This window comes from Neophocaena asiaeorientalis, unplaced genomic scaffold, assembly GCF_003031525.2.
Source record: "Neophocaena asiaeorientalis asiaeorientalis breed wild unplaced genomic scaffold, Neophocaena_asiaeorientalis_V1.1 scaffold451, whole genome shotgun sequence".
In the NCBI taxonomy this organism is placed as follows: domain Eukaryota; kingdom Metazoa; phylum Chordata; class Mammalia; order Artiodactyla; family Phocoenidae; genus Neophocaena; species Neophocaena asiaeorientalis.
Genome location: NW_020171819.1, coordinates 1,120,115 through 1,131,999, shown reverse-complemented (window position 1 = coordinate 1,131,999; position 11,885 = coordinate 1,120,115). Strand labels below are relative to the sequence as shown.

At 36.0% G+C, this 11,885-nt stretch overlaps 1 pseudogene; it reads right to left on the bottom strand.

Moving 5' to 3' along the window:
• Positions 1-749: 749 nt before the first annotated feature.
• Positions 750-2,654, bottom strand: LOC112395859 (poly(A) polymerase beta-like; annotated as a pseudogene).
• Positions 2,655-11,885: the final 9,231 nt, after the last annotated feature.

Genomic DNA, 11,885 nt, shown 5'->3' with positions numbered 1-11,885 from the left:
AAAAAAGACATTACCTTATTTATCCTTGTTCTTCCTGTAGTGACTAGTGATAAAGCTCAGCATGAATGAATGTATAGTGACTGATGCTAAGGTCATCACTGCATAGTATTTAAAGATGTGTGCTGAAAAGTCTAGCAGGCCTGATTTTATTTTTTTCCTGATACCAGTTTGTATTGCAAACTTTCCCCAACAATGCATCAAACATCAATCCAGTCCCGATGTCAGTCATGGGTACAAATATAGCTGGAGGGTTTTTTTCCTCTTAAAGGGCAGGAGTCCTTTGAAATAGTTAGCGTCACTGTGGCTGACACATAAATAATCTGACACATTAATAACAGTACTTCTAGCTTCACATACTAACCTGGACTTCTGATCAAGATTAGCCCAATAAAGTAAGTCATCCAATAAGCCTAACAATTCTATTTTGAACCATATCTAGTTTGGTACCCTTCGTCCTCCTCCTTTAGCATTTGAAGACAGCAGGCTGAGTTGGCAGATACTGTTTATGGATGCTTGAGGTTGTTTTTCTCAGTTCAATCTGTTTCATTGAATTCTTGATGATAGAAATAAGATTTGCAGGGAGAGCAAGGGTACTGAGAAGGTCTGCACTGGATGTTCCCCGTGAGGCCAACAGAGAAGCTGCTGTCTGAATAGTTGCCAACTGAGTCACAGTTGTCTCTTGATGAGACAAGTTCATCTTCTGTTCTGGTTTCCTTGGTCCTTTCTTCTTTGTAACGTGACAATGTCCCCTAGACTCCTGTGATAGGATTAGCTATGTTTGCTGCTGTGCTCCCTGAAGGCCTGGGTGGATCGTTGACCACACATGTTGAGGAAACAACTCTGGTGACCATGGGCTTCGGTGGTGGAGAAATAGTTGGTTGTGGGGCAGTCTGAGGGATGCTTTTGCTGGACGCATCCCTGAGCTGTCACTGGGATTTGCTTGTTGCAAGAAAACTTTGGGAACCTGTACACTGGTCACAGATGCTGCCGTCACACCTGGGGCAGGACTACTTCTACCCTGAGCGCTGCCAGTCACTGGGCCAGTCTTCATAGAGCCAGGAAGTGAAGACACAGATGTGCTGTCTTCACTGTCTACAGACAGGTTGAGGCTGCCATCATCCAAAGCTGTTAATCTGACACCTTCCGTCGAGTGTGTTTTCTTTTTCTGAAGCACGTGATTAGGTAGTAGTTGATGAAGTTCCTTTCTTCTCAAATGCATTGCAGCAATTTTCATATCCATCTCAAACATCTTGCTGTTTATCGCTTGCCTATAAACTGTATCTGTGAAAGACTGGACATCATAGGTGAGATCAATACTGAGAACTTCAGAGTTTTCTGGGTTTTTTAACACTAACCCAATCACCCACACTGTATGAAATTCTTCCTTGTCAGGATTTTCCTTGGGTGCTGGAATGACATGTGCCAGTGTAATAAATTCATTCTTCTCCAAGCTTCCAACCAGGACTCAGATTTTTGATTCCACCAAGCCTGCCCATTTTAGATGTTGTTTTTCTGTCAGTGCACTTGCTAGAAGTACAATATAATGCTTGTCCTTTTGAAAGAAGCTGGGAGCTTCAAAAAGTTTGGACCACTCTGCCTTACTCAGCAAAATCTCATGTGTGATAGCAAGCCCTTGCTTACACTCCTCAATCACGGCCATCCTTGTTGAAACAGACACGTGGTAAGTGGAGTTCTCCTGTGGGTATGCTGGTGTAATTATAGGCATGAGATGGTACCTATCGCTGGGATTTACTCTCGGGTCCCAGATAGGCAAATTAAGATTTCGTTTTTCAGGCTCTTTCAGTAGCACTGGATTTGGCCATTCCCATTCAGAAAACACCAAGAAAACTTTACATACAAGAGTTGATGCTATTGCATTTGGTTAAAGCTGGCAAGTTCTTGCTCCTAGCATCGTCCAGGAAACACCTCCTAGGAAACCTAATACATTGTAATAGATATTGTGGCATTTGGCCCACAACTTGATGGCTCTCAGAGTTAATCTGAAGTTGTCAATGTTTGGTACCAGATGTAAAATCTCAGCAGTTCCCCAGCAACCATTAAGACTTATTATGCATCTAATATCTAAATTTTTAAGCAGACTGTCATCTCTTAGGTCCAAATCTTCCAGAATAGTCTGCAGTGCTAATCTTGCAAACAAAATATCAATCTCTATCCCACTAAAGCACAGTTTGATAACTGGTACAAATGCCTCCTCAACAGCCCTTAAAGCCTTTACTTCTTCATGTAGTTTCAATTTATCATAGAAGTAAGTGAAAAAGTCGCTTCGATCAACACGTCTTGGTGCCACGCACGACGTGGCAATATCTACACCCTTCGTATGCACCCCTAATCTATAAGAACCAAATGTAAAGATTTTCCCTCCAACATTTTCAATTACAGCTTTTGGAAGACTCTTGCTTTCACTGATTTCTCGTATCCATTCCTTTACCAGATTATTTAATTTCTCCAAAATTAAAATCCTGAGCTACAGTTACTCTTTCTCTTCAAAAACCCCAAAGGGTTTCAATTAATTTCTGGATGAGTACGCAGTCAGTTTCCCCGGGGGCTGCTAAACTGATGGGGGAGGGGATGCCATAGTGCTTGGGCGATGGCGGGGTCTGTTGTGATCCCGGGGTGGTCACCGGAAACAGCATCACCTCTAGCGCTGGCTCCGCCACGCCGCGTCCCCGCCACCGCGACCTCCGCAGCCACAGCCCGGGTCATGATCCGCTGAGGCGGGAGGGGCGGGGCTCCTACCAGCCCAGGTCCGACCCGCTTCCGCAGCTTCAAGCACCTCTGCGCCATCCCCTCGGCCCCAACACGGTGCCGGGGCCCTCGCCGCTGCGTTCTAGCAGGCCTGATTTTAAATGCTAGCTACGCCGCAAACTACCTGGGTATAATTAGGACATACTAATGAAAGTATGCAGAGGTTCTCTTATGCCACGATGTGTACTACACGCTTGGGATATGTAGGAACTAAGGGTTAACTTTTCCAAAGTGGATTCTCTGCAGGTTGGCCTCCTACAAATGTCCACGGAGGCCAACCATTGTTCTGAGCGAGCCAAGCCTGGATGAGGCTGAGATGGAGGATCGTGAAACTGGCCTGACATGTTACGCAGATGCAAGACAAGGCTTGGAACCGAGCCTCCAGAATACACCATGATGGTTGCCCACACTGAGCATGCATACATACAACTATGTATGCTCAGCATACGTAGTTCCTCCGACTATGTATGCTGAGCTGGGAGATCAGCACTGGAGCCAAGTGCCTGCCCACTGGAGTGCTGTTCAATCCCAATTCTAATCAGGCCAGGGAAGGGATAATGATTTCTTAATCATGCGGTCTAAATAACCCAACAGTCTAAGGGTTTGGTCCTTCTGCCAGAGTCTAGCAACTGTTCCTGCTCTATTCCTAGGCTCTAACCCAAAAAGTAAGTGGTTACAGGGGATCCACACTTCTGCCATTGACCCAGACTCATAGTTTACCCCCAAAATTGTTCCATCAACTCAACTCTGATGTGTGTGTTTGTTCTCTGACATCTATTTGACCTTGTTCACTTGATTTTATATTCACAGTTGTTTTTGCTCATTTTTCAAAATATTTTTCTACAGGTAAACTCACAGCCCAGCATTCTAGCTTCCCTCCAAGGCTACACAAACTTTCTCTTCTGTCCAAAATATCCTTTACCTTTGCTCAGTAAACACCTATTCCTTAGAATCCAAGTCAGGTGTCACTTTCCCTTTATGCTTTACCTTATTTCCCTGACAGAAATAGATGGAGGTAATTGCTGTAATTTGTAACAGTTTTGTAGTTTCTGTGTATTTCTAGAGAAGAATATAAAAGTTATAATTTTAATTATTTGTTTGCATGATGTGCCTCCTGGAGCAAAATATGTTTTTCAAGGGTAGGCAGCATTCATCTTTTTATCCCTATTCCTTAGCAAGATGTCCAAACTAGAATAGACATTTGACAAATTTGTGGGAATGGAAATCGGCATGAAAACACCACTCAAAATCCACTGTGACAGAAATAACCAAAATATTTAGATAATAAAGTTCAAAGCTACATTTCAAATGAAAATAATGCCACCATCTGGCTCATCTCAAAGAAAAGAGAAAAGCAATCTCTCAGAGTACTGATTACAAAGTCAAAATGCATTTGGTAACTGAGAGAAATAAAAACTTTACCAGTAACATTTCCTTAAATTGTCACTCATTATTTTAAAATGGCATTGGAAAACTTGAGCTTGAAAAACTATCTGGTTAAATTTTCATGGTAGTTGACAGACCATCTGAGTATACTGAATAAATGGCCTCACTTGGTCACAATACCTGACCCACTGTTTTAAACCAGTACCTGTAATTCCTGCCACTTGTATCATTTATTTAGTTATGCATTTGCATCTTCTTCAGAAGTAGGTAGCTTAATAGCAATGACTGATTTAAAAATATGATTTTTATCCTCTCATTTATCCGGGAAAACATCTCCCTGAAATTTGTAGCTTGCAATTATTTCTGAAGTGAGTGTCGTATCTTGTACTCTGTACCACGTATTTTATTTTTCATAAACAGTTATCTTCCTTCTACACCACACTGCATATTTTTAGATCATTGATAACAATTTACAAATGTATTAGACATTTAGATTTCTCATTTTGGAATGTACGTATGAGATCCAAGCAAATAAAATAAATGGAAGTTGTCCTTTTTCAAATGGCAATAATTATATAAATAGATATGCAATGAAAGTACATCAGGAGGTGGGAGGAAAGCCCAGAGAAGTTGCAGAACCAATAAAGGGAAGGCAGCTGCCCAGCATTCCTGAGGGGCACTTGAATGCAGGGAATACATGTACCAAGTGTGCTAAGAGTGCACATTTTCAACAACAGAGACACTGCATTTACACTGAAATTAAAATAAGCGCAAGAGGGACTTCCCTGGTGGTCCAGTGGCAAAGAATCCACCTTCCAATGCAGGGGACGTGGATTCAATCCCTGGTGGGGGAACTAAGATCCCACATGCCACGGGGTAACTAACCTTGTGCACCACAACTACTGGCCCCAGGAGCCTCAACTAGAGCCCGCGTGCTGCAAACTATAGAGCCCACATGCCCCGAAGCCTGTGCACCACAACTAGAGAGAGAAAAAATACCCGACCACCACAATGAGAGAGAAGCCTGCACACCGCAACTAAAGATCTTGCATGCCTCAACGAAGATCACTCATGCCACAACTAAGACCCAATGCAGCCAAAAATAAGTAAAATAAAATAAGCCCAAGAAAACAAACAAGAGCAAAGCTTCCTAGAGAAAACTCACCTCTGTCCGATTAATTTTGCAATAAGCATATAAATTCACAATGAATTTTTAAACCAAATATCTCATGGTACATTTTAGTTAAACTGAAAACAAACAAACCAATTGATTTTATTACCTAAATCATAGACATCTCTATGCTTCCAAAATGTTATCTTAGTTGGAAACTTTCTAAAGAGATCTGAAGAGAGCATAAAACTATAAAAACTGTCAAAAAAGTTGTATGGATTTTCTTAAAAACAGTATCTTCTCCACTTTAGCTAGAAATGGACAAGGAAACAAGTCTTTTTCTGTGTACACATCATCATTAGGAAATAAATTTCATGCCAATCCCACAAAACACTTGCTAAGCATGAGTTAACATTGAAGGATCAGATTGTCAAATCAGACTCACACAAATGAGAGATCTTATTCAGTTTTAGCCTTTATTAATAATTTTGAGTAAATGGGCTTTTGAGAGTCATGAGTGATCAAGGGTGAGGTATAGGGATTTTTACTGTGCCCTCCTACCTACGACAGATGCACCCTCTTGCCCAAGTAAAAGTTGAGGTCTCAAGTTAGGAAAGTGTACATCTCGTCACAGTCAGGACCAGATTCAGTTACAAAATACCTCCATTTTCTATTCAGATAGTTATACAGCTTATGTGACATTTTCCAGAGAGCCATGCTTAATTCACCCATAGATTCCAGGTGTGTTTGTCTTAAGTAATCTTAGATCATGGACATCTGACATTCAGTATATTTATAGAATATAAATCTGTATTTATATATATATAGCATATCTTTTAAAGATATTATATAGCATATCTTTTGTGCTATAGAAAGACTCTTTTGCATTAATTTGTTTGCCAAAAGGTCAGTTATTACTATGTTCATAAGGAGATTAGACCAGGATCACGTACCTGCCTTCTTTCTTCCTTGAATTTGCCCCCCTCAGCCTCAGGAATAAGAGCAAAATTGATTGCAAGCAGCTCCTCGACTCCTTTCTCCTTAGCATGCATTGAACTAATTTAGTTCTAATTAACAGCAAATCATTAACTTTCCCTGGTCACCCACTTGACTTGGACATTGGATAAGCCCATGTAAGGGACTTCTTAGTAGGAATTTCAGGTACCAACAAGCAGCAGTGAATCACTGGATATATTGGTGGTAAACTTCTAACATTAAGGAACCAATTGCAAATACGGTAAGGTACAAAATATCCTTCCCTTCACTGTGAACTCCTCAAGAATCTGGTCTTTAGGAGGAGCATGGTAAATATTTGTCAAATTAGATTTTTTAATGCAGAAACATCTCTGATTTTTGAAACAGAAAACTTCAATTTAGAGATTCAATTTAGCTTTCCTATATTCTAATTTAAACCTCTAAAAAGTTTTTAATCACATCATTTCAGAACACACAAGCTAAATCTGACAAGTTTCAGCACAATCAAGCTTTGTTTTTTAGCTCTAATAAAAAATATATAAATCCTTCTTGAGTAGCAGATAAAAATAAAGCTGGCAGAAAAAATAATGTTTTCAAGCTTTCAAAACCATGTTACATAAATAAATAATAGTGGTAAAATATATACTCTGTAATAAAAAATAGATATACCTAATAGGACTGTTTAATGGATGGACTCCTACTGTCTTTTATTAAATAGCAAAATGTTAGCCACAATCAGTCAACTTGAAACCAGTAGGTTTAATTTATTAAAAAATAAATGTTACTATCATCATGTTTGTTAACTTTTTAAACAAATCTGTATAAATTTCCTAAAAAATTCACTTTTTTTTCACAATTTGTCTGCTGCTTTGTGGAAACAAAAACACTAAAAAGGTTCATCAACCCAAATGTCATTAAAAATGAATTTTAAAAAATTACCTTCTCAAACTAACCATTGAAAGTCAGAGCACCAATAAATAAAATGGGTAATGTGAATTACTAGAATCAGAGGTTTCAAATTAACTTTGAGGTAAATTAATAGAAAATATTCCCACTAGTGTATGAGTTTTTTATAAGAATAAATGAAAATAAGTAATTTTATGCATAATGATGATTAATATCAATCTACTTTACTTTTGTCTTTATTAAATGTGATAAAATATCTATATTCTCATTGCAGTGGAACTCCTCACATTATGTCATAATTGAAGAATGAGTAAACGTTTTTAGAAAGAATTTATCATGCAAATTTGGGGGAGGAAAATGTCTTAAATAAAGATTTTTTCACAATTATTTTGTATTTGTTCACTTTTTTCCTTGGGGGTGATTTCTGGGGAAACCCAGATGAGAAACAGTAGACAATAAGTTCCTTATAGTCACTAATTTTGGTGTCAATGTGAAAATTCGCATTTTCCTTAATTGAGCTAATGTATTATTGTGAAACCTTGTAAATATTCAGAGTTGATTTTGTCTTCACTGATTTAGGAGTAACCATTAGAATGTCAAGATTGAAGAATTTATCTACAACAAAAAATTGTGATATTCATTATCTTAATACTATTTGTTATTTTCATTTGTATTTAGATATGTTCTAGATATGCTACTCTCAAATAATAGACCATTTTACTGCCCCTTTAATAATATTTATAGTGTGCTTTTATAATAAATGTATTTATATTTTATAATATGTAAAATATATTTATTTATTATATTTATAATCTAATTATATTCTATATATGATCATATATGATGTATAAAATAATATATAGTTATAATATAAATATTCTATATAAAATTATATTTATTATATGTAGTATAAAGTAATATTTAGAGGGCATTTTAATTTGTATAATAGTATTTATTTGTTTAGTAGTTTTATTTATATAACTATTTACCTATATGTGAAATGCTTCTATATAGTAACTTTTAACTTTTAAATATTGTGTATGTGCTGAGAGAGAGAATTCTTTATGTATTCAGCCATAATAAAACACAGCACTTACCTTTTAAAAATTAGCAGAGGACTGTAAAATTTTCTTTAATATTTTTATACTGTGTTCAAAATGATTATACAGATTACTGTGAAGATGAACACGTTGACTTATGTTGTAGATATGTACTCTACTTTTTTTCAACTGTGTTTTGATATTAGAAGACCACAGAGATATAATATTTAACTTTAAGTTGACTCTGAGAAATTTTTCAGTCTATTGTTTAATATCACAGGACATTTTTGTGATGGAATGGCCTGATGATCCATGTATCCAATTACATTATAATTTGCATTTGGGAAATTCAAGTAGGCTTCTTTTATTTATAATTTGCTTAGCTTTGAAAATATGTTATTAAAGGTTATATTATTATTAATAAAAATAAATATGTTATTAAAGGTTTTAGAGGAGAATTATCTAAAAGAGAACAAAAATTGCATTCATAATGTAAGATGTCTGTGCTGAAAAAAGCAACATATGTTTGGATAGAAACCACAATACCTGATAAGTTGCTTGTTAAGTATAGTTCTAACATATATTTAAGTATAAAAATGTGCCAAGAACAATGGTTCTTTTATTTTTGAGGACGTATTTCTCTGGAATCCCAATTTTTTTGAAGTTTTAATAAATCACTTGAAAACGAAGTGATGAGGCATACATATATTAAACATGGCCATAATGAACACTTAAAATATTTATAAAGATATTTTGAAATTCCTTTTTGTTTACTCACCACTGTTTGGAAACCATTGATATAAGGGACACCATTAGGGTTGACGTACAAGCAAGTGGAATACATGACCACGTACCTAATCTATTTTAGATGTCCTCATGATTTAAAAAGTAATAATAATTCTGGAAATGTAATAGCTAGAAGTTTGTTTCTTAAATCTCAGCTTTTATACCAGACTAAAAGGAAACATACCTTAGTCAAATCACACTTGAAGTTTTCTGTGGAAGAAACTAGAAAGATAGAAAATTAGGATACACGTGTTTTCTGGGTGGGGCTTAATAACTGTACTTAGGTTTTGGCTTTTATGGAAATATTAACCTGTAAAGTTGATAACACAGAATATTGTTTCACCACAAATTGTCCCTCCAACAGGCTGAAAGTTTATGTTATTTCCTTACAGTTATTCCTTTCTTCCCCATCATTAGTTACCTCCATTAACTGAGAATATAATCCTACCCCATTGCTGTTGGGTGTATCCACATGATTTGCTTTAGCCAATGGAATGTGGGGAGAAGAGACAAAGTGCTAGTACCAAGATGAACATTTAATAGGCATCACCTTTTCCCACTTGCCCCTGTAGTGGTTCTGCCATCTGCTCTGAGAATGCTTGTGCTGGGAAGTCATTGGTCTAAGGAGAACAAAGACACTTGGAGGACTCCTGAACCTAATCACCACCCCTGCTGCTCACCAATTCATGGGTAAGAGAGAAAACATTCATTTTTTTCATCATCAGCCAATGAGACTTTGGGGTTGTTACTAACTGAATTCTAATAGATTTTTCCTACAACTCAATTAACCAGTCATAGTAATATATTATTCTATCTATATTTGAATATAGATATGCTAGAAAACTTAGTGTGTTGATATCTTTTTCTGTAAGGAAAATCTGAGTCATGGTCTATGCATTCCTCTGCTGTTTTTGCCTTCATACACCGAGAATTTACACATCTATGTTTGCAGTGTCATGTTGATCCCTTTCAAAGATTTACCAACCTATGCATACTTTTTCCTACCCTTCCATCTGGAAAACATTTCTTTTTTGTTTGCGATAAACTCTATACAGGGCTCTTCACAGTATGGTTCTAACCTATAATTCCATGCTAATCTTTGTTCTCTCCAGTACACGTAATGCAGGTCAGTGAAGAATACCCTAAAGTGTCCAAAATTTCTGACAGCTGTGCCTTTATTTATATGTTATTTTTCTACCTGGGAATCATTTCATGTTCTAGCTTTTGTATCCCCCATTCTTCATTCTTGCCCCAGAACCAAGATGCTGAAGATCTTGTATTGAACTAGTTGTAACAGGTTCTAACTGAAAAAGAAAATGCCAACTCAGAAAATAGTATATATAAAAATGGAGCAGAAACTATTTTCCTCTTTTGCTTCCTTTTGTAAAGAAAAAATCAAAGAAAATGGAAGATGATTATTTGAAAGATGCCTAAAGTATAAAAAGATACTAAAAATTCTGGTTTATATAAAAGAAAGATACAAAGAAAAACATATCAAAGCAGACATCCTCAAAACTTCATTGATGGTGCAAGAGAAAATAGGTCACTCCTGTGTAGAGCCCAAAGCCAAGAAAGAAAACCATAACCCATTGTTGAGATGTTATTTTAAAGATCAAATACAAGCTATTGTATTCTAGAAAATTCTAAAATTTTATTTTAATGTCTGTCATTGTACATTTGTTTATTTTTCTTTATATTAATGGTCATTATTCAGAACAAGTTGGTTTTAATATTCATGTTCAAGATTGAGAATAGAGGGGCTTCCCTGGTGGTGCAGTTGTTAAGAATCCACCTGCCAATGCAGGGGACATGGGTTCGTGCCCTGGTCCAGGAAGATCCCCCATGCCATGGAACAACCAAGCCCATGCGCCACAACTACTGAGCCTGCATGCCACAACTACTGAAGCCCACGTGCCTAAAGCCCATGCTCCACAACAAGAGAAGCCACTGCAGTGAGAAGCCTGCGCACTGCAATGAAGAGTAGACCCTGCTTGTCACAACTAGAGAGAGCCCACGTGGAACAACAAGCCCCAACGCAGCCAAAAATGAATAAATAAATAAATTTATTTTTTAAAAAAATTGAGAATAGAAAAAAAGTAGCTAAGGAATATCTGCTCATTAAGAGTGATATATTTCATGAATTTTGCACATTTGTTGTGGTTATGACAATAAAAGTAGACTAGTAGAGTTTTGCACACACATAATGAAAATTATATATTTGTTTTATAATGTTCTTTATGCAGATAAGAGAATATATCTGCACAAATGACTTTTTTACTGGTGTTGAAAAAGATATATTTGCCTCATTCTAGAATTTAAATAATACAAATTATATAATCACTACTTATATTGAAACAAATGCTCTTTAAATTTTCCTTTCTTAACCCTTATCTTTATCTATACATATAATTTTAAGTTTATAAATTAAATATGTATGAAGAAATTGTAACTTTTTTAAAAAATGCGTTTTAATCTTACATTAGACTGTAATGAAGAGAGCAATTTAAAAAAAATTCTAAAACTTTTATTTTTAGAAACTAAAGAAACATAATATTTTTTAGTTTTTTTTTATTTTAAAACTATATTTTAATTTTAAAACTAAAGAAACATAATATTCTGTGCAAGAGGACTTGAAGTTTATATGATGAGATTCTATTAAAATAAGCTCAAAGAAAGATAAAGGTTGACCTCAAGAAAATTTGACAGGATTATATGGAGGAACACATATCATTCTGATATTTTATAGGATAAAAGCTTCAATAAAACAAGAGATGTTATTTAAAAATATATTCATAGAAAAAATCATATATTTCAGAAATTGAGAAAAATTGTTTGGTATTGTACAATTTTCAAAAGCCAATGTATTTTAGAAACTGATTACATTTCTCAGTTTAGTAACCTTAACAAAACACATG